Source organism: Triticum urartu, chromosome 4 (genome assembly GCF_003073215.2).
Source record: "Triticum urartu cultivar G1812 chromosome 4, Tu2.1, whole genome shotgun sequence".
In the NCBI taxonomy this organism is placed as follows: Eukaryota; Viridiplantae; Streptophyta; class Magnoliopsida; order Poales; family Poaceae; genus Triticum; species Triticum urartu.
Window position 1 is genome coordinate 194,480,407 of NC_053025.1, and position 25,302 is coordinate 194,505,708.

Here is a 25,302-nt window from a genome sequence, read left to right on the forward strand (position 1 = left end):
AAATTATGGACCCTAGGCCTCATTTTCAAGCATTGCAATACCGTTTGTGCTCCGTTTTATCAATTTCTACCTTGTTGTTTTTTATTGTTCCTATTACAAAAATCAATATCTACTATCCATATTACACTTGTATCATCATCTCTTACCCGAACTAGTGCACCCACTGGTACACATCGGTGCTATACAAACGGTTTCTGACCCCTTTCCGCGATGGCATTTGGAACCGTCGCCTAGTGAGTGACGGCGATAGGGGATCCTTCCCACACGACCCAAAAATCGTCGGGGATATGCCCTCCTGGCACACATGCTCGGCAAAATGAGGTCGTGTGCGACCGGCGAGTGCTCAAATACGGAAATACGTACAGTAGAGCTAAAAAATACAATTATACAGGCGAAATTGTTTCCAGTCACAAGTACATCCCACACAGTCAGTCCTTGCTAAACGTTTCCGTTCGTATGTACATCCCACACAGTCGCTCCAAGGAAAACGTTTCTGTTCATAGGTACATCACACACAATTTTCCCCGTTAAATCGTTTGTGATAGTGTTTCCATTGCACACGATATTAACAATTTTATCGTTTGCGTTATTGAATGCACCACACAGGGTGCATAGAAGAAACTGTGTGGCAAAGGCTGTCCATCACACACAGTTTTTATATGGTTAACGTTCGCGCAAGGTGGCCTAATGCAAACAGTTTTCAAGAGAAGGCCGTGTGTGATTGTTCATTGATCCAACACGGTTTATTCCTAGAAACTATGTGCATTGCCTGAGGTCATCGCCCACGGTATTTTCTCAACAACCTTTTGCAATAGCAAAACCCAATTAGCAGGCTAATTCGCCATTTGTAGGCTAATTGCCCTATTATTCATAATTCATTTATTAATATAATTGACATTCATATTAAGCACATAATATATTTCATTTCCATATTAAGGAAGCGGGATTTCATAATTGAAATACATCAGAGTACAACATGATATAGCTTCAGCACTCAGCTACCCCATTACACAACTGCACCAGCACCAAGTTTCACATGCAACATGTAGAACCTTTCAAAATTAGCATCATAGATGGTATATAGACAGATAAATCTCATATGGAAAACTGCTGAAGCAGAAGGCGAATATTGAGCCTTCATTCATGCTGAAGGTCTTTGCAACTTAAGGCTAGTGCATATGGATGATCAACCGTCCGTCCTTCGTCCTCTTCAGGAAAACTTCAATATTGAACCATGGGTGTTGTATGAAAACCTTCCTCGCCTCCTGACCATAGAGGTGGTTTGAGAGGTAATCATCAGTGAACTGCTTTGGAAAGGCCTGAAAATAAGGGTGTGCATAAATATCTTCTCTATATTGGAAATGGGGCAAAGGAATAAAAAAGGCAAGGTATAATAGTTAGTACCATCTTGTAGTGAACTGATGTCTTCTTCATTGTGCAGACAAAGATCTTGTTGTTTTTTGTCACTAATTTCTTTATCCTAACAATCTTTCTGAGTTTCTTGACTTGATTGATATTCATGGACAACTCATTTCCCCATATGCAAAAAGGGTCGAATAGTGGGTCAAAACCTCTGACAGGAGGACCTACATGTGCAAGACCAAATTGTTAAAAACCTAAATATTAGAATGGTTCCTGTAATTGCACAATAATGTGCTATTAGACAACGGACCATGCAAGTGCAGTTAATTAAATACCACAACAAATGAATCAAACGTTAACTAAGCACCACATTGCACAATATAGCATACTCCTAATAGAAGATCAGACAGTTAACCAAACCAAGCATGCTTAACAACTTGGAAATAGCAATTGTATTTGTTTCTCATGTATTTAGTACAACCAAATTCGATTTATTTCTGGCATGGTATACAATAACAGAATGCACCCACAACAATTGAACATCGCATTGTAGATGTGAACCAAGCAGTTAACTAAACACCACAACAAATGAACCAAACATTAACTGAGCACCACATTGCACAATATAACATACTCCTAATAGAAGATCGGAGAGTTAAACAAACCAAGCATGCTTAACAACTTGGAAATATAGCAATTGTATTTGTTTCTCATGTATTTAGTACAACCAAATTCAATTTATTTCTCACATGGTATACAATAACAGAATGCACCCACAACAATTGAACATCGCATTGCAGAATTGAACCAAGGAGTTAACTAAACACCACAACAAATGAATCAAACGTTAATTGAGCACCACATTGTACAATATAACATACTCCTAATAGAAGACCAGACAATTAACCAGACCAAGCATGCTTGACAACTTGGAAAATTGCATCCTGAAGAATTGAACATCACATTTGCAGAATTGAACCAAATAGTTAACTAAACACCACATTGCACGACATATAGAACATATACACTAGAGCAGAAGATTGCATGGTAAAAGTAGATAACACAATTCACTGGAATTTGTTAAGGAAAGGCAGTAGCTAGCAAACTAAACATGGGTCCTTATAGTGAGCTAATAAGACAAGCTAATCCTCATTGTCAAAGATATCAATGACGATTGGCTCCTTGGACATGGAAGAGGGCGAGGCCTCCACATCGTGGTGCCCTCGTCATAGTGGTGAGTTGCCTAAGCCGCTCCGGGCACCAACCTACTGGCTCTCTAGATGAGGTAAGCATGTGCACGCTGAGAAAACACCTCGTAGTCTTCGTCGAAGGCACCGACGGTGGCCTCGAAAAAACGCCACGAACAGTTGTTTAAAGCAGCCAACCGCGTCGCGGCGTCGGCGCACGAGGCGACGATGGTGGCCTCGATGGCGAGGTGCTCCTCCAAGATATGGGGGTTGGCACGAATGGCAGCCATCGCGACCTCATCCGCGCGCGCGACCGCGATTTGCTTCTCCGCTGCCAAATGCTCCTCGATATCCTGGCTATAGTGCATGCACCATGGATTAGGGTGGCGCTTATTTGGTGGAGGGGTCAGTGATTTGGGTGGAAGGTGTCGCGCTCGCGCCGGCGGTCGGGGCATGTGGGATGTGGAAGGAGGAGGGGTATGGGAGTCGGGTGTGGATTACCTGCCTGGATAGGCGAGGCCGAGCAGCATGAAGGAGGTTCGCCGGCGAGGAGGTTGTGCTACAAGCAAGGAGTGAAGGTTTGAACTTAGAAAGGAAGGCAAAAACAGGGGAAATGTAGCTTTTGGTAAGCGGGAGGGGGCGGGGAGGTAGATATTTCCACGGAAGCCGAAAGTTTGGAATCGCTTCAGCAAAAAAACTGGCGCGCAAAGTTTCATCAGACACGATCCCTTATTCAGAGTGGGCTATGGACTGTAGCCGTCGCACCTTCTTGCGTAAGCCATATGCGTACTATAATCCGACGGCGCTCCAAGATATTTTGTGCTGCATCTCACACGGTTGGTGATAATAAATTGTGTGAGATCTACTTGATTTTTCGTCTTGATTTGAATTACATAATGGGGTTACAGTGGCAATGGACGGTGTTTGAATTGCTAGACCGTTTATCTGCAGTGAACATGCAACTATATGTGTGTCGTAAAAAAATTGGAATTATTCAGGGTTTGTTTGGAAATTTTATACATTAAATTGGTTTTCTAGCCATTTCAGGTGCACAATTCAAAATTAAAGCACATGCACATGCTCCTGTGCACCAACATGGTTTGTAAAATCATATATGTGTCCATGGGTTTATGCTTATGTCCCATGCAAGAAATGGGGATGAATTTCGAACACCACGACACTGTGGCTCTCCGGCAAATGTTGAGGTACTTGCTTTTGTAATTCTAGTAAATCCAAAACACGTCTGAAATTCATGAACCTTGGCATGCTATCATGGAATGGCATCAACATGCTGGGGTAAGAAATATTGTCCCATTTGGGGCAGGTTGTGGTATAAGCTTCTCACAAACCAGAGCTTCTCACAAGAAAGCCTCATGGTTCCATTAGGGAAACGTGTCACCTTTGTGGACAAAACAATATTCGTCGCCTCTTCTTCCTTTCAATTTTTTTCCTAGTGTCAACATAGAACAACAGGAGTGTCGTGTTAAATTTTGGATTTTTTTTGGGGACCGTTTGGACATTTTTATACGTTAATTGAGTTTTCTAGGCATTTATGTGCATAATTCAAAATTGAATTACATGCACATGCTCCGTCCATAAAAACGGGTTGCAAAATCAAATGTTTGTCCTTCGTTGCAAGATTAGGTCACATGCAAGAAATGAGAATGAATGTCAAACACCTTGACACTGTCGCTCGGACGCTAACATTGAGATACATGGTTTTAAAATTCTAGTAAATCGAGAACTCGTCTGAAATTCATGAAACTTGACATGATATGATGGAACGCCAGCGACATGCCATGGTAAAAATATCGTCCCATCTGGGGAAGGTGTGGGTATAAGCTTCTCGCAAACCAGAGCTTCTCTCACAACAAGCCTGATGGTTTCGGTAGGGTACGTGCCACCTTAGGGGATGAAATGATATTTGTTGCCTCTTCTTACTTTCAAAATGTTTCTCTTGTCAACATAGAACAACACGAGTGTTGTGTCAATTTTTGGGATTTTTCGGGGTTCGCTTGGACATTTTTATGCATTAACTGAGTTTTCTATGCATTCATGTGCATAATTCAAATTTGAACTACAGACACATGCTCTAATGCATATAAATTAGTTGAAAATTCAAATTTCTGCCCTTGGTTGCATGCTTAGGTCCCATGCAAGAAATGGGAATGAATGTCAAACACCCTGCCACCATCACTCAGCCGCAGACATTCACTACAAAAAATACACTTCCGTGATGATACGTGTTTGTCACAGTAGGTCACGTTTTTTGTCATGCATGTACATCCATGACGATTTTATGACAGAATCAAGATAGTCATACCTATGTTGTCATAGAAGTGTTCCATGACATTACCAAAATTATCATCACGGAAGTGTCCACTTCAATGACGATAAATCACGTGTCATAGAAGTGCTTTCGTCAAGGGTGACCGACACATGGCATCCACCGTAACGGGTCGCCGTTAAGCTATCGGGTTTCGATTTGGATCCGATAACCCGTTAACAGCCCAGACCAATGGGGATTTTCCATGTGTAAAATTCGCATTGGCTGGAGGAACCACGTGTCGACTCACCATTGGGACAGATGTCATCCACTCATTGGACAGAAGGCTCCTATGATAGATCGACACATGGCACGGCCCAATAGTGGCCCATTCCGGTGAAAAAGGCCGGCCCTGTAAGAATTAGCAGGCCGGCCCATATAAGGCCTACTTGTGTCATGTCCATTTAAGCCCACAACCCATACGAGATGTGCCAATTCGGCCCGTCAACGGCCCGTTAACGATTTGACACCATTGCACCCATCGTCAGTTCGAGCCCGTTAACAGCCCGCTATATATTTGGGCTCAATATCGGCCCGATGTGGTTTCGGCCTGTTAACGTCCCATTCAAGGGATGGGCCAATTTTCAAGATGTGCATCTTTCGGCCTTTTAGCAACCCATTTAAGTGTTGGGCCAATTTCCGGCCCGGTGTGTCTTTCAACCTGTTGATGGCCCATAAATGAGTTGGGCCATTTGCAATTGGACTTGAGTTTTGGCCTTTTAATGGCCCATGCTCTTCATGGTCCAATACCAGCCCAGTTTCTCTTTCGGTCTGCTAAAGGCCCACAACACAGTTGGCCCATTTACAGTATGACCTGACTTTCGGCCTCTTCGCCGCCCATGCTCTTCATGGTCCCGTACGAGCCCGCTGTCTCTTTCGGCCTGCTAAAGGCCCACAGTATAGTTGGGCCACATGTAGCCCGACCTAGTATCGGCCTATTAACGGCCCGTGAAATCAAATGGGCCCGCCTGTTGCCTGCTTCGATGTCGGCCTGTTAACGACCCGGGAGGTAAGAGGGCCGACCATTAACTTCGGCCTGGTAACAACCCATTAACTTAATGGGCCCATTATCTTAATGGGCCCATTAACTTAATGGGCCCACTAAAGTTCATACATGTCTTTAGGCCCAATTAGATAATTTTAGCCCATTACGACGAGCAATTATGCACAGGACCAAAACCGATCAAGCAAAGGTACGACATACAGGGAAAAATGTTGCACATCCAGCATATATTACAGGAAATTACATCCACTAGGCAATCAAAGATTGATGCCAGTGCAAATAAATGAACAGAACCCAACGATCTACAATGTCACAATATGCAACCTCAGCGCGGATGACGCCCATAAGCATGTGGGCAAGTTCTTGCTGCTTTGCTACACTGTCTCTGAAAACATTGATCAGTTGTTGTTGCGCATGAATGTGCACCTCTGATTCCTCCACCATTTCCATCATTGCTTCAGCCATTAATTGGTTCACAAACATACATTTTTCCATTGCATTTGAGACAAAGGAAACCGAACAGATTCAGATGGAGATTTTGGTAGGCTTGTATTATTGATAGTGGAGAGTGTCTCGACCTCTACATCATAACATAAATTAGGAGGGGAACCAAACAGATTAATCAAGAGTTATTGCCATATTACCTGGCCTAGATTTATTGGAAAGAAACAATGGGGTTGCCTTGCTATTTTCAGAGTTTGTCTTCTTATCTTCAGCAGCCTGCACCAAATTAACACACTAGCATTGCTATCATTGGCCAGGTCAGATAATAGGAAAGCAACATTGACACAACGAACATGGGCAAACAGACCACACCAGCCTACACCAAATTAACACAATATGGCACAGCTATCATCAGCCAGGTAAGGTAATACGAAAGCAACATTGACACAATGAATGGATGGGCAACCAGAACAGCACAACAATTCAGTAATGTGCATGATATGAGATAGTGCACTCATGCAGCTCAGTATGCAAAACTACCAGGCTGTTTTCCTTACCAAAATCAACATTGTCGCCTTTAAAATTTTGCTACAACTAATTTTAGATCGGATAATGGTTGGATTCACGCCGATTAACAAAATACATGCTGATGTAAAAATATAGTGATATACAACAGGTACTTACATCAGCATTGGAGCACAGAGAATTCCCGCAAGATACTTTCCTCGAATACGATCCCAATGGAGGAAGTCTTCTATCGTTTAACCTTATTTTCTAAAAGAGAGATGGGTAAGAAACATGTAGAAAATATGATCAGAATGCCATAAAATTTCATGATGCGAGGATACGCACACGCTTCATAGAATGGAGTTGACATATTTTTGCTGGACTGGGGCGGACTAGTTCTTTGGCCACTGGAATCCGCTTATTATAAGTGGGAGTTGGGTTTCTCTATGCTGGGGCAGTATCTATGAAAACTGGAGTTGGTTTATTATCTCTTGGCGTTTGGATCTTTTGCAAAGACCTGGTTTGTAACCCTTCAGATTCTAACATAGCCGTCTTCCCCTTGCATGCCTTATATAGAAGAATGGTGCTTCAATTATAAAACATGCTACAACAGAGATGGAATAGGTACTGAAGAATAGAAAGGCATGACATATTGACATGTATTCCCTCCATCCGGAAATAAATGGATGGGTCTAGGCGTATTTTAGTTCTAGATACATCCAGTTTTATCCATTTCTGTGACATGTAATCCGGACGGAGGGAATATGATGTAAGAGCTAGGGATACGACAGGACAACAGTGTAAAAAACACTACTTGAATGTAAAACTGTATGCTAGCGGAATACATACAGAAAAACACTAAGGAAACATATGCGTGTATGATTGGGAAACTAGGATGGCATTGCAAGAGACCACTAGAACATCACTTCAATGTAAAAGAAAGAACATGGTATGGTAGACAGATGAAGTACATACTGATGAATAACAATGCATAAGATATTGAGAAGCATGATGTCCAAACTAAGCAGATGGCATTGCGATAGAGTAGAATGACAGTACTTGAATTTGAAAACATGTTATCATGAATGGAATAGGTACTGAAAAACAGGAAGGCATGCCATATTTACATGCATGATCAGCAGGCTAAGCACAAGGCATTGCAACAGAGTAGATGCACTCCAGGACATTATATGCATGTGGTACCCATATCAAGGGCCAAGTTAGAGAAAGGACCTTGTGGGGTGAATAGGATTCATCATCTTTCTGCAAGTATTGTGAAGAACTGCCTTTACATGTTCCATCATATTGGGTACCATTGACGTCAAGTTTGTTGGCCATTACATTGCTCCATGAGGTTCTTGTGGATAAATTTGTGTGTGCAATTATATCTGACATGCATGGAAGACAACTAGTAGTATATTTATGTAATGAGTGCCTATAGGAGACGACACAAATAGTAGGACTGGGGTTAACTAGCAGCAACAGGTCTCAAAAACTAAAGGGAGAACACAGATGAAAGCTACAGAATATGTATCGTTTGTACTCGAGATTAACTAGATGGCACACAAAAGTATTAAAGAACAACATAAGTTATACTAGAAGTGGAATAATACTATAATCACTAGCCTGTGGGATAGCATTGGCCGATGGATGGTAACTATGGAACAGCGTTACCTAAAGAACAAGTCTCTTAGCTGAACTATGGAACATCGTTAACTCCCAAACAAGACCCGTAAGAGACTGATGTCTACTACGCAACCTTCTTCTTGTATACGTTGTTGGGCCTCCAAGTTCAGAGGTTTGTAGGATAGTAGCAAATTTCCCTCAAGTGGATGACCTAAGGTTTATCAATCCGTGGGAGGCGTAGGTTGAAGATGGTCTCTCTCAAGCAACACTGCAACCAAATAACAAAGAGTCTCTTGTGTCCCCAACACACCCAATACAATGGTAAATTGTATAGGTGCACTAGTTCGGCGAAGAGATGGTGATACAAGTGCAATATGGATGGTAGATATGGGTTTTTGTAATCTTAAAATATAAAAACAGCAAGGTAACTAACGATAAAAGTGAGCACAAATGGTATTGCAATGCTAGGAAACAAGGCCCAGGGTTCATACTTTCACTAGTGCAAGTTCTCTCAACAATAATAACATAATTGGATCATATAACTATCCCTCAACATGCAACAAAGAGTCACTCCAAAGTCACTAATAGCGGAGAACAAATGAAGAGATTATTGTAGGGTACGAAACCACCTCAAAGTTATTCTTTCGGATTGATCTATTCAAGAGTTTGTACTAGAATAACACCTTAAGACACAAATCAACCAAAACCCTAGTGTCACCTAGATACTCCAATGTCACCTCAAGTATCCGCGGGTATGATTATACGATATGCATCACACAATCTCATATTCATGTATTCAAACCAACACAAAGTACTTCAAAGAGTGCCCCAAAGTTTCTACCGGAGAGCCAAGACGAAAACATGTGCCAACCCCTATGCATAAGTTCACGAGGTCATGGAACTTGCAAGTTGATCACCAAAACATACATCAAGTGGATCATGTGATATCCCATTGTCACCACAGATAAGCACATGCAAGACATACATCAAGTGTTCTCAAATCCTTAAAGACTTAGTCCGATAAGATAACTACAAAGGGAAAACTTAATTCATCATAAGAGAGTAGAGGGGGAGAAACATCATAAGATCCAACTATAATAGCAAAGCTCGCGATACATCAAGATCATAGCACCTCAAGAACACGAGAGAGAGAGAGAGAGATCAAACACATAGCTACTGGTACATACCCTTGGCCCCGAGTGTGAACTACTCCCTCCTCGTCATGGAGAGCGCCGGGATGATGAAGATGGCCATCGGAGAGGGATTGCCCCCTCTGGCAGGGTGCTGGAATGGGTCTAGATTGGTTTTCGGTGGCTACAGAGGCTTCTGGCGGTGGAACTCCCGATCTATTCTGTTCCCCGATGTTTTTAGGGTATATGGACATATATAGGCGAAAGAAGTTAGTTAGGGGAGCCACGAGGGGCCCACGAGGGTGGGGGGCGCGCCCAGGGGGTAGGGCGCGCCTCCCTGCCTCGTGGCTTCCTCGAATCTTCCCTGGCGTCTATTCCAAGTCTCCTAGATTGCTTCCATTCCAAAAATAACTCTCCCGATGGTTTCATTCCGTTTGGACTCCGTTTGATATTCCTTTTCTTCGAAACATTGAAATAGGCAAGAAAACATCAATTTGGGCTGGGCCTCCGGTTAATAGGTTAGTCCCAAAAATAATATAAAAGTGTTTAATAAAGCCCATAAACATCCAAAACAGATAATATAATAGCATGAATACTTCATAAATTATAGATACGTTGGAGACGTATCAGCATACCCAAGCTTAATTCTTGCTCGTCCTCGAGTAGGTAAATGATAAAATAAATAATTTATGAAGTGTGAATGCTAGCAGGTGCACAAGTTTGATCAATGATAATTTAAATCACCTTTTCTAGCATCATTATATATCATAACAGTAGCTCAACTCATAAGACTTTTCATGATCAAGTAACAAACTATTCACATGTTAAAATATAGATCATAAACTTTCTTGAAGACTAACAAACCGTGTTATTAGCCATCAAACAATTACAATTCATCTTATTTTCAGGAAGGGTCTATGTCAGAGCTTTGATTCAGCAACCTTCACATATTCAACTATCATTTAGTCTTTCACAATTGCTAACACTCACGTCATATTTATGGGTTCAAAGTTTTAATCGGACACAGAGAAAGATAGGGGCTTATAGTTTTGCCTCCCAATGTTTTACCTCAAGGGTAATGTCAACAGTAATAGTTCATGAAAACCCACATCCAGTTAGCCATATATACCAGGATCTTTCCAACATATTGTGCTTGCCAAAGGATAAAATGTAAAAAGGAAAGGTGAAGATCACCATGACTCTTGCGTAAGGTATAAGACAAGAATAAAAGATAGGCCCTTCACAAAGGGAAGCAGAGGTTGTCATGCGCTTTTATAGTTGGATGCACAAAATCTTAATGCGAAAGAACGTCACTTTATATTGCCACTTGTGATAGGGACCTTTATTATGCAGTCTGTCGCTTTTATTGCTTCCACCTCACAAGATCATATAAAGCTTATTTTCTCCACACTAATAGATCATACATATTTAGAGAGCAATTTTTATTGCATGCACCGATGCCAACTTACTTGAAGGATCTTACTCAATACATAGGTAGGTATGGTGGACTCTCATGGCAATAATGGTTTAAGGGATGTTTGGAAGCACAAGTAGTATCTCTACTTGGTGCAAAGAATTCGGCTAGCATGAGGGGGAAAGGCAAGCTCAACATGTTGGATGATCCATGACAATATACTTTATTTCAGATATAAGAAAACACAACCCATTACGTTGTCTTCCTTGTCCAACATCAACCTTTTAACATGTCATATTTTAATGAGTGCTCACAATTACAAAAGATGTCCACGATAGTATATTTATATGTGAAATCTCTCTTCCTTCAATATTCTTTCATGAATTGTTCAAGTGACCAATACAATGTTTGCTAAACTTCAATAAATTTACCACCTCTACTTCTTATATGTGAAGTCATTACTCCCCATGGGATAAGCATATGAAACATATATAATTTCAGATTTATTATATTCAATTCATTCAACCATTTATTCATAGGATATATGTGGAGCATGTGAATGAATAACAAACTACTCCGAAAGCTATAAGTGAAGATCAATGAGTAGTTAAATAATTATTTAGCTATGTGAATACTCTCCCATTTAATAATTTCAGATCTTGATACTTTATTCAAAAAGCAAGCAAAACAAAATAAAATGACATCTAAGAATAGCAAACATCATGTGAAGAAGCGAAAACTTAGGATCAACCGATACTAACCGATAGTTGTTGAAGAAGAAAGGTGGGATGCCAACCGGGGCATCCCCAAGCTTAGACACTTGAGACTTCTTGAAATATTATCTTGGGATTCCTTGGGAATCCCAAGCGTGAGCTTTTGTGTCTCCTTAACTCCTCTCATATCACGGTCTCCCTAAATCTCAAAAGCTTCATCCACACAAAACTCAACAAGAACTTGTGAGATAGGTTAGTATAAGTCCATGCAAAACCTTATCATTGTCTATTGTAGAAAATCACTAAAATTATTATTTAATATTTAATACTAAATGCCTCTGCATATTTAAAAGTCCTATCCTCAAATATAATCATTAAACAAGCAATCATATGCAGACAATGCCAACATAACAGCAATCTGTCTAAACAGAACAGTCTGTAAAGAATGCAGCAAGATCCATACTTCCCTAGCTCCAAAAATTATGAAAGAAAATTCCCACTGTAGTAAATTTATCAGAGCTTATTATGCAAAAGTTTTCAACATTTTATAACATTCATAATTTTCTAGGGAATTTTTCCAACAGAGGTAAACTTTCTGTTTTCAAACAGCAACATGTAGACTTGTAAAATAGGCATAGTAAAGGCTATCAATGCCACTTTTATTGAAATAAAAGATGAAAAACATTTTTATAAATAAGATCAATAAAATCCTAACATAATAAATTTACGCTCCAAGCAAAACACATATCATGTGGCGAATAAAAATATAGCTCCAAGTAAAGTTACCGATGAACGAAGACGAAAGAGGGGATGCCATCCGGGGCATCCCCAAGCTTAGGCTCTTTTTTGTCCTTGAATATTACCTTGGGGTGCCTTGGTCATCCCCAAGCTTAGGATCTTGCCACACCTTATTCCATAGTCCATCGAATCTTTACCGAAAACTTGAAAACTTCACAACACAAAACTTAACAAAAAACTCGTAAGCTCCGTTAGTAAAAGAAAACAAACCACCACTTCAAGGTACTTTAACAAACTCATTCTTTATTTATATTGGTGTTAAACCTACTTTATTCCAACTTTTCTATGGTTCATAAACTCTATTACTAGCCATAGATTCATCAAAATAAGCAAACAACACATGAAAAACAGAATCTGTCAAAAACAGAACAGTCTGTAGTAATCTGTAGGTTTCGAATACTTCTGGAACTCCAAAAATTCTAAAATAAATTTCTGGACGTGAGGAATTTATCTATTAATCATATGCAAAAATAATTAACTAAATATCACTCTCCATTAAAAAATGTTAGCAAATCTCGTGAGCGCTAAAGTTTCTGTTTTTTACAGCAAGATCGCAAAGACTTTCCCCAAGCCTTCCCAAAGGTTCTACTTGGCACAAACACTAATTAAAATCATAAAACCACATATAAACAGAGGCTAGATGAATTATTTATTACTAAACAGGAGCAAAAATCAAAGAACAAAAATAAAATTGGGTTTCCTCCCAACAAGCGCTATCGTTTAACGCCCCTAGCTAGGCATGATGATTTCAATGATGGTCGCATAAAAGATAAGAATTGAAAAATAAAGAGAGCATCATTAAGAATATGACTAGCACATTTAAGTCTAACCCACTTCCTATGCATAGGTATTTTGTGAGCAAACAATTTATGGGAACAATAATCAACTAGCATAGGAAGGCAAAACAAGCATAACATTAAAACTTTAAGCACATAGAGGAAACTTGATATTATTGCAATTCCTACAAGCATATGTTCCTCCCTCATAATAATTTTCAGTAGCATCATTAATTAATTCAACAATATAACTATCACATAAAGCATTCTTTTCATGATCTACAAGCATAGAAATTTTATTACTCTCCACATAAGCAAAATTCTTCTCATTCGGAATAGTGGCAGTATCATAAGAGACTTGAATACTATAAATTGTTTCCACGTTGAAAGAATAAAGTTCAGAAAAAGGGTAATCGTAATCATGACAAGTTTTATAAATATAATCATCACTACTTTTTATAGCATACGTGTCATCACAATAATCATCATAAGTAGCAACTTTGTTCTCATCATAATCAATTGAAACCTCTTCCAAGATAGTGGAATCATTACTAAATAAAGTCATGACCTCTCCAAATCCAATTTCATAATTGTCACAATAAGATTCAACACCCTCCAAAATAGTGGGATCATTACTTCCTAAAGTTGACACTCTTCCAAACCCACTTTCATCAATATAAGCATCATAAATAGGAGGCATGCTATCATCCTAGTAAATTAGCATATCAAAACTTGGGAGGTTAAACATATCATCTTCATAAAACATAACATCCCCTAGCTTGGGACAAACATTAATTGCAGCAAATACATTCTCATCATTAATAGTATGGATAGCACCAATAGTAGTATAGCAATTATCATCATCACAATGAGTAATAGAAGCAACATCATTTGGGAGGGATGCCTTTTATCTTTGCTTCTCTGTCTTTTCTTTTTCTTCTTCACATCATGTGTGGGTTTATTCCTCTTTTTGGAGCTCTTTATTAGTGATATTGGTTGAATAGAAAGCTCCTCCTCGTTACCTGATTCATCATAAGAAAGAATAGGAGGATATGGGGAAATCTCTTCCCTTTCATTAGTATTCTCTTCATCTTCTATTTCTTTTCTTGACTTTATGTAATTGACAATATAAGGATTACCAATGCAATTCACCTCACAATACATATAAATTTCTTCTAGATCAAAATGAAGAAATCTATCAAGATTAAATTTTGGAATACCCTCAGTTATACGTTTCATTTCTTCATACCCCAAAAGAAGACTAAGCTCTTTATGATGCTCAAGGGTAATCAATTTATCACAATTTTTGGACATGATTTGATCATGAAACAAATAGCATTGGAGCTTTAAATGACCATGTTCATTGCAAAGTTCACAAGGATGGCGATAAATATTGAATCTTTTAGCACAATCAGCTAGCCTTTCTTGCAACCATTTAGTTTCCAAATACTTATGCCTCTTGCAAAATCTATCTTCCCTATTTGGTGTGTACTTGCAAGCTCTATGTATTCCACAAAAGTTGACATGCTTATAAGAGACATTTTCATCATGACTAGTGCAATCATCATTAGTACTATGTATATTCAAAGAGTTCATACTAATAACATTGCAATCATGCTCATCATTCAAATATTTAGTGCCAAACATTCTAATGCATTCTTCTTCTAGCACTTGAGCACAATTATCGGAATCCTTATTTTCATGAAAGATATTAAAAAGATGAAGCATATGAGGTACCCTCAATTCCATTTTTTTGTAGTTTTCCTTTATAAACTAAACTAGTGATAAAACAAGAAACAAAAAGATTCGATTGCAAGATCTAAAGATATACCTTCAAGCGCTAACCTCCCCGGCAACAACACCAGAATAGAGCTTGATGTCTACTATGCATCCTTCTTCTTGTAGACGTTGTTGGGCCTCCAAGTGCAGAGGTTTGTAGGACAGTAGAAAATTTCCCTCAAGTGGATGACCTAAGGTTTATCAATCCGTGGGAGGCATAGGTTGAAGATGGTCTCTCTCAAGTAACCCTACAACCAAATAACAAAGAGTCTCTTTGTCCCCAACACACCCAATACAATGGTAAATTGTATAGGTGCACTAGTTCGGCGAAGAGATGGTGATACAAGTGCAATATGGATGGTAGATATGGGTTTTTGTAATCTGAAAATATAAAAACAGCAACGTCACTAATGATAAAAGTGAGCACAAACGGTACTACAATGCTAGGAAACAAGGCCCAGGGTTCATACTTTCACTAGTGCAAGTTCTCTCAACAATAATAACATAATTGGATCATATAACTATCCCGCAACATGCAACAAAGAGTCACTCCAAAGTCTCTAATAGCGGAGAACAAACAAAGAGATTATTGTAGGGTACGAAACCACCTCAAAGTTATTCTTTCGGATCGATCTATTCAAGAGTTCGCACTAGAATAACACCTTAAGACACAAATCAACCAAAACCCTAATGTCACCTAGATACTCCAATGTCACCTCAAGTATCCGCGGGTATGATTATACGATATGCATCACACAATCTCATATTCATGTATTCAAACCAACACAAAGTACTTCAAAGAGTGCCCCAAAGTTTCTACCGGAGATCCAAGATGAAAACGTGTGCCAACCCCTATGCATAACTTCACGAGGTCACGAAACTCGCAAGTTGATCACCAAAACATACATCAAGTGGATCACATGATATCCCATTGTCACCACAGATAAGCACATGCAAGACATACATCAAGTGTTCTCAAATCCTTAAAGACTCAATCCGATAAGATAACTTCAAAGGGAAAACTTAATTCATCACAAAATAGTAGAGGGGGAGAAACATCATAAGATCCAACTATAATAGCAAAGCTCGCGATACATCAAGATCGTACCACCTCAAGAACACGAGAGAGAGAGAGAGAGAGATCAAACACATAGCTACGGGTACATACCCTCAGCCCCGAGGGTGAACTACTCCCTCCTCGTCATGGAGAGCGCCAGGATGATGAAGATGGCCACCACAGAGGGATTCCCCCCTCCGGCAGGGTGCCGAAACGAGTCTAGATTGGTTTTCGGTGGCTACAGAGGCTTCTGGCGGCGGAACTCCTGATCTATTCTGTTCCTTAATGTTTTTAGGGTATATGGACATATGTAGCCAAAAGAAGTCGGTTAGGGGAGCCACGAGGGGCCCACGAGGTAGGGCGTGTGCCCAGGGGGGTAGGGCGCGCCTCCCTGCCTTGTGGGTTCCTCGAAGCTTCCCTGACGTCTACTCCAAGTCTCCTGGATTGCTTCCGTTCCAAAAATAACTCTCCCAAAGGTTTCATTCCGTTTGGACTCCGTTTGATATTCCTTTTCTTCGAAACACTGAAATAGGCAAGAAAACAACAATTTTGGTTGGGCCTCCGGTTAATAGCTTAGTCCCAAAAATAATATAAAAGTGTTTAGTAAAGCCCATAAACATCCAAAAACAGATAATATGATAGCATGAATACTTCATAAATTATAGATATGTTGGAGATGTATCAGAGACCAGCATGAATATACAGTGAAATGTGATAATCTATTTTCCATGCTTAGATGAATAACAAAGCCATAAATGTTGCACACAAGTAAGATGAGGGTACAACCTATCTGGCCAGCATCCATAGGAGTGAGCATCATGTGCTGACTTGTCGATGGCCCTGTAGTTGTTGTGGTTGTCCATATCGGGCACGTGCATTCGATGCAGGGAACTGTTGAGTGGGGACTATAGCTCCCTTCTGGTGTATGCTTCCCTTGTTGGAGCAGCTACGGTGAGTCGGAAGACGGTGTGGCTGAAGATGCAGAAAACGCATAATGTTAAGAATGACACATCTCTCTGATCTGAAGAAATACCCTAAGAGATCAACAGCAAGGTACGAGAGTGGTCACACGTCTGTTGACTAAAGACTAAATTGGGGTCACATGATTTTATTTTATTTTGGTTCGGTCCGATCTACGCCGGATGGCTTGATGGCCATCTTGTGCCTCCCGACTGACACTATTTGGAATCTTCCCCGAAGAGCCAGTGACCACCGGCAGAGCAGCCTGCCTCCATCGTCCGTGGCCCCGACCAAAACCCCGCTCCCCGCCCCACCGCACTGTCGTGGTTGTGCCGCCCCCGGGCCAATCCACAAAGACTCGCCATCATCCAGATCCAGCGGCGGCAGTACCTTGAACCCACTCAACTCTAAGATAGCCATCTAAGCGTTGCTTCCGTGGCGAACTTGCGGCCCCACACCCTTATATTAGACACCAGCCAACCGGCAGCCTAGGAGCTCCGCCGGCTCGAGGGGTGCTACTTCCCATTGGGAATCGATTGGCCCAAAATAAAAATTCAGACAACTGAAGCCTAAATAAAGTGATGTGAGATGAGGGTGCGACCTATCTGGCGGCCCGGTGAAGTAGGCAGCTCTAGCTGCCGAGTCGGTGTGGCCAGCGCGGTTGCGGTGGCTACCGGTAGCAGGGAAGCAGAGATGTCGCGATGGTCGACGGCTACAGGAAAGCAGCACCGGGGCTCTGGACGGATCCAAAGTTGGAGCCGCTCCGGCGCCATGAACAACGGCAGGGGTGAATCGGCTCCGGTACGGTTCACGCGGTCGTCATCGAGGCAGCTCCGGCAGCATGGAGTAAGCGGCACACGGCCCAGTGCACGAAGGCAAATGGACAGCATCTCCGGGATTAGAGAGGAGGGCGGCTGTGAATTTGGTGCGGTGGGGGCGCCATGGAGGAGGGGCTGAGGTTTCGCGGCTCGGGAGAAGGGAGCTTCCGAGGAGAAGGTGATTTGGCGCCCACGAGGTATGAATGGGGAATTGAGAGGGGGAACCATGTCTTACGGACGCATTTGTCTAAAATGTGGGGGGGGGGTTACAGTTCTACCCTGCCTTTAGGCTTCTTGGCTTGGGTCTGTGTACTGAGGGTCGGGGATAGTAGGGTAACTTTTCTTCTCCCAAATACTGGGCGTGAGCGATTTCGGGAGAGGAGGGTGTCGGTGTCAAAACTGGCGGAGCTCGGGTAGGGGGTCCCGAACTGTGCGTCTAGGCGGATGGTAACAGGAGGCAGGGGACACGATGTTTACCCAGGTTCGGGCCCTCTTGATGGAGGTAATACCCTACGTCCTGCTTGATTGTTCTTGATAATATGAGTAGTACAAGAGTTGATCTACCACGAGATCGAAGAGGCTAAACCCTAGAAGCTAGCCTATGGTATGATTGTTGTTGTTCTATGGACTAAACCCTCCGGTTTATATAGACATCGAAGGGGGCTAGGGTTACACAGAGTCGGTTACAAGGAAGGAGATCTACATATCCGTATTCCCAAGCTTGCCTTCCACGCCAAGGAGAGTCCCATCCGGACACGGGACGAAGTCTTCAATCTTGTATCTTCATAGTCCGACAGTCCGGCCGAAGGATATAGTCCGGCCGTCCGGATACCCCCTAATCCAGGACTCCCTCAGTAGCCCCCGAACCAGGCTTCAATGACGATGAGTCCGGCACGCAGATTGTCTTCGGCATTGCAAGGCGGGTTCTTCTTCAAACTCTGAGTACCTGCTAAATAGTGTCCGGCTTCTCGTAAATGTTGCTCTTCTTGGCTTCTGCATCCAATAATGGCCATCTTCCATGTGTCAAGCGAATGTGAGGAGCCAGGGTGTTTTTACTTTTACCACCCCATCTATGTGAATGAACTGTCTATTAAAGAAATGAGGATCATCAGATCCAAACCACACCATCCTCCCTCAGCAAGCATTCATCGGAGCGCACCCGAAAAAATCCATCCCAACATGGCCGACCAGCGCAGCTCCTCCTCTCGCTCCCGCAGCCCCAAGCCCGGAGATTGGGAGAAGTGTTCCGTCCCGCACAGCCAATTGTGAAGCTACAGACCCAGAGATTCCTCCCTCCGGCGTATATGGTCCCGGTTCGAGCCGGGCTCGCCACCTATAATGGCAGGGAGAAAGCGGGGAGCTTTCCCAACCCCTCTAAGGGAGAGCGGGTATGCCTTGTCCCTTATCTATTAAGGGGACTCAGATTTCCAATCCATCTATTTCTCCAAGGGCTCCTGGAGTTCTACGGCCTCCAGTTGCACAACCTCACCCCTACCTCCATACTGCACATCGCTGGTTACGTAGCCCTTTGCGAGCTATTTCTGGGTTGCGAAGCTCATTTTGTGCTGTGGAAGAAGTTGTTTCGACTTGTGCCCCGTACATAGAGGGGATCAATATATCAAGTGGGCGGAGCCGAAGTATGGTGCATCGCCGGGACCGGATACCTATCCGGTACCCCGAAAAAGACGTTTGAGGACTGGCCTTCGGAGTGGTTTTATATGGAGGATGTTCCTCTCCCGGATCCTATCCGGATTGGTCTTCCTGAGTTCGACAACGCCCCTCTGAAGAAACGCCTAAGCTGGCGCCCATGGAGCCCACAGGAGGAAGATGATAGAGACGTATTTTATCTGATGGGCCGGATAAAGTTGCTGGCCAAATCAGGACTGACCATAGCCGAGGTTATGGCAATATGCATTATGCGGGGGGTACGACCACTTCAATATCGAGGCCACCCCATGTGGGACTTCAACGAGGAAGATGATGCCACTCGCTGCAGGCACAAGGGACCGCACTCAGTTGTTGCTCTAGCAAAAATTCTATCCGATCTGTATAAGGGGGAAGAAGAGGAGTTCCTCCGCATCAAGCCACAGGATGGATTCTCCATGAACAACCCTCGAAGCTGGGGAGGTTCTTCTCTTTTTACTTCCATCCAACCCTTGTTTTCGTGATAAATATTTATCTTGCCGTTTCATCGCAGGAACTGCGTAAGGCGGTAGGGGAGATCAATAGCCCACCTCCACAACCAGAGGATCCTGAACGGGTCCTCGACCCCGGCCTCAAAGAGGATCCGGACATATTCGTGGAGCTGATTGATAGGATTTTCTATCAGCTAAGCTGTGATGACGCCATGGTGGCCATTACAGCTGACTACCCTGGGCTACTCCCAGCCTCACAGGTAAATGAGACCGGAGTCCCAACCTTTGAAAAGGATTTCCTTTTATGCACTTCACCTACAGTATACAAATGGTGTTTTATAGGGAAGGCCCTCGGGACGCCATGCTGAGCCCGCGGCGACTCGCCAACAAGGGGTTTCAAAGCTGGACAGGCTAAAAAGGAAGGCGGTCCGGACGGAGACGTCGGCGCAGAGGTATGATGCAGCACCTCACTCCGTGGTTGTCGTCTTTAAAAACATAATAACACCCGTGTTTCCTAGAAGGAAGAACGCTCGCCGGACAATATCCGGAGAGGTCGCCGATCACGCCTCTCCCAGTCGGGCTCCAGAGCCGGACACAGAGGCGGAAGCTAACACGAGGCACACGCCAGATGCTCCTTCTACAGAGGATGCAGATAAGATATCTTCTACGAATTCCGAAGTGGAAAGCGCCATGAATCACAGGCGTCGCCGAGCCATACTCCGTGATGCTTGTTTCTCCCGAGAGGCGTTTGATGCCTTCAACTCAGGAGATGCGTACATCTGTGCTGCTCAAAATGGTCTAGCCAGAGCCACGGACCAGTATGTAAAGGATGTACGGGTAAGAAAATTTGATGAGTATATATATCAGTAGCCCCTGAGACTTGAAACAATTGGCACAACTGATTTAAGGATCATTTATTGTGCAGGTTCTTACAGAGAAGAATACTCGACTATCACAGGAGCTGGAGGAATGCAAGACCCAACTTCGGGCCGCCGTTGCCGCATTGAAGGAACCTGAAAAGTCCCCAGTTGGTAACATTTGTTTCAAAGAATGATAGGTACCATATAGTGTGCGGCATGGCTGCAGATCTAACAATAGATATTGCAGATGACTCCAGAGAGAATCCAGAGGACCGAGATGTTGTACGACAGCTAAAGGTTGGCGAACGCGTGCTGACTAAGGTCAGGCGGGAGAAAAACAATCTCCAAGACGCCAATACCAAGCTGAGCGTGGAACTAAAAGATGTTCGAGCCTAGCTTGCGGACTCCGAGAAGGAGAATAAGCGGCTTCGACGCGCCATTTTCAGTAAGTGCTTGAACAAACCCTTAAAAGGGTGCGGCGGAGAAGCTGCCTAATAGAGTTATGTCTGTAGGTATGCTGACGGGTCGTCCTGCGGAGGAGATGCCCGGGTCTACAGGTGATCTTCTACCTGAGCTCTCACAACTACACGAACAAGTTCGGCAGGTGATGCAAGGTATTTCCCAGGCCTTGTGGCCATCCGTCTCCCTGCCCGCAGGCATTGGAGAGCTTGCGGAGAAGCTCAAGGGAGCACGGCGGCGCTTCCGATTATGGAAGATATCGGTCTGCCGTCAAGGTGCCAGGGAAGCCTGGGCCATGGTGAAGACGCGGTGTACCAAGGCTGACCCAAACCACATGGCCGAGGTCGGACCTGTGGGGCCTGATGGGAAAGAGATCCCGTTAGCTTAGTGTATGGGCAAGTAGAATTAGCCGCAAAGTACTCCCAACAAGATTGTAGGCTAGACAGCCTGTTGGATGGTATAGAGGAGGAATTTAGTCAGTCTACATGACTATGTAATTAAAGTGACATGTATAATGCCTTCTAGCCGGATTGTAAATCATTTGTCATGGCGGACCTTTTCGCTTCAACCTCGGGACCCGATAGTCCGGAGTGTACCCGAATACCCGCTCAGTTATATAAGAACCGGGGTATGCGTGGAAACCAGGCGTAGGGGTCATTTGTGCTTGAACAGACAAGTACCCAACTAGTTATGTTATATTACATGGGTAGTAAGAAACATCTTCCAGGGAGAATAGTTCCGTTAAGGGTTCCTTTCCCTGGGTACGCATGCCCTAAAGTGCATGCCCGGACTGCGAGAGGAGACGCAGGCAAAAACATCTGGGGGCATATATGGAAAATAAATAAAAATCATCTTTTGTTCACCGACCGAATATTCCCTTAAGAACGCTAGCTTTCGGCTTCACCCAGTCTGAGGTACACATCCGGCTGACCCGGCAGTAACAATTGCAGAGGTGCTCCCCTTACGCCCTAGCCGAATTAACGGGAACGTAGGGCATAAATACAAGAGCCAGGCAACCCAGCTTGGCCAAAACTTAAGTCATATCGATGCATATAATGGCGAAGAAAAGGTACATGCGGAAGAATAACACATGTGTGGGGCATGAAGCCCAGATAAATAATTAAGCTTATGTGTAAGAAGCCCCCAGGTATAATGAGCGTAGTTAGCGCGTCAAGTGTGCAAGAAAGGCACAAGTTGGCCCTTGAAGGCCTTGAGAAAGAATAAAAGAAAGAAAGAGAAAAAATACAGATAATGTATATGTAAAAAATGGATAGAGGAAGGAGATGAACATAGAGTCCGGCACTAGGCGTAGAATCTTCGGAGCCTGGCTGCGTTCCATGGGTTCGGCTCAAGTCGATTATTCGATGCATCCCGCAGACGGTACGCTCCACCGGTCAGAACTTGGTCAATAATGAAGGGACCTTCCCATTTGGGCTCGAGCTTGGTCTTTTTCTTCTCCGGCAGGCGTAGAACTAGCTCGCCAACGTTATAAGTTTTGGCCCGTACTTCTCTGCTTTGGTATCTGCAAGCCAGTTGTTGATAGAATGCGGAACGGGCTTTTGCCATGTCGCGCTCCTCCTCCAGAGTGTCCAGACTGTCCTACCGATCGAGCTCGGCTTCTCTTTCTTCGTACATGCGCACTCGAGGTGAGTCATGAATTATGTCGCAGGGCAGAACCGCCTCTGTGCCGTACACCATAAAGAAGGGTGTGTATCCGGTAGTACGATTCGGTGTGGTCTGCAGCCCCCAGAGTACGGAGTCGAGCTCCTCTACCCAGTGTGTGTTAGACTCCTTTAAGGACCGCACTAATCTGGGTTTGATGCCGCTCATGATAAGATCATTTGCTCGCTCAACTTGGCCGTTAGTTTGTGGGTGATAGACAGAGGATAATCGAGCTTAATGCCCATGTTGCTGCACCAGAGTTTTACCTCGTCGGCCGTGAAGTTTGTGACATTGTCAGTGATGATGCTGTGGGGGACGCCATAACGGTGTACAACCCTGGATATGAAGTCTATCACCGGTCCAGATTCGGCCGTTTTAACAGGTTTGGCTTCTATCCATTTGGTGAATTTATCCACCATGACCAGTAAGTATTTTTTTTCTTATGGGTTCCCCCTTTAAGGGGTCCAACCATGTCAAGCCCCCAGACCGCGAAGGGCCAGGTAATGGGGATTGTTTGGAGGGCAGTGGGTAGCATGTGGCTTTGGTTTGCAAAAAGCTGGCAACCGACGCATCGTTGGACCAAGTCCTGTGCATCTTCCCGGGCTGTCGGCCAATAAAAACCTGTACAGAAGGCCTTGCTTACAAGGGCCTGAGCTGCGGCGTGGTGGCCGCCGAGTCCGGCATGAATTTCTACCAAAAGTTTCCGCTCTTCCTCTTCAGAGATGCACCTTTGAAGGACTCCGGTGGTGCTTTTTTTATAGAGCTCTCCCTCGTGGACCCTGTAGGCTTTAGATCGCTGCACTATGCAGCGTGCCTCATTTTGGTCCTCGGGAAGTTCCTGCCTAGTTAGGTAGGCCAGGAATGGTTCTGTCCACGGGGCGATGATGGCCATTATTACGTGGGCTGAAGGTGTTATTTCGGTGGCAGAGCCTCTGATTATGTCAGAGTGTTCGGTATCGGGCATTTTGGCCGGGTCCGGACTACTGTTACCGGTGTCCCCTTCCCATACCACGGATGGCTTAAACAACCTCTCCAAAAAGATGTTGGGGGGACCGCGTCGTGTTTTGCGCCGATGCGGGCGAGGATATCCGCCGCCTGATTGTTTTCTCGAGCCACATGGTGAAATTCGAGCCCCTCGAACCGAGCTGACATCTTTAGGACGGCGTTGCGATAGGCCGCCATTTTCGGATCCTTGGCATCGAAGTCTCCATTTATTTGGGATATTGCGAGGTTCGAGTCCCCACGCACCTCCAGGCGTTGAATGCCCATGGAAACTGCCATCCGAAGACCATGTAACAAGGCTTCGTATTCGGCTGCGTTGTTGGAGTCTGTATACAGTATCGGTAGTATGTATTGAACTGTATCTCCGGTTGGGGACGTCAGGACGACGCCAGCCCCCAGACCAGCCAGCATTTTGGAGCCGTCGAAGTGCATGATCCAATTGGAATATGCGCCGTACTCTTTAGGGAGTTCGGCTTCCGTCCATTTGGCGACATAGTCAGCCAATACTTGTGATTTAATGGCTCGCCGGGGTTTGTATGTTATGTCGAACGAGAGGAGCTCAATGGCCCATTTGGCAATCCGGCCCGTGGCGTCGCGGTTGTTTATAATATCATTAAGTGGCACTTCCGAGGATACTGTAATTGAACACTCTTGAAAGTAGTGTCGCAGCTTCCGGGATGCCATGAATACCGCATAGGTTATCTTTTGATAATGTGGGGACCGTGATTTGCATGGAGTGAGGACAGTGGATACATAATATACCAGCTTTTGAAGGGGGAATTTATGTCCGTCCGTTTCTCGTTCGACGACGAGCACTGCGCTTACAACCTGATGAGTTGCCGCAATGTACAACAACATTGGTTCGCCGATGTTTGGCGCGGCCAGGATTGGGTTGGTTGCTAGTATGGCTTTTATTTCTTCCAATCCGGCTGTGGCAGCATCCGTCCACTCGAAGTGTTCGGTGCGCCGAAGGAGGCGATAAAGGGGTAATGCCTTTTCTCCTAAGCGGGAGATAAAGCGGCTTAGAGCCGCCACACATCCGGTTAATTTCTGGATTTGTTTGAGGTCCATTGGGATAGCCAACTATGACAGAGCTCGGATTTTGGCCGGATTTGCTTCAATTCCTCTACTGGAGACAATGAAACCCAGGAGCTTTCCGGCTGGTACACCGAAAACGCGTTTTTCCGGATTGAGCTTGATGTCGTATGTTCGGAGGTTGTCGAATGTGAGCCTCAAGTCGTCTATTAGAGAGTCGACGTGTTTGGTTTTGACGACCACATCATC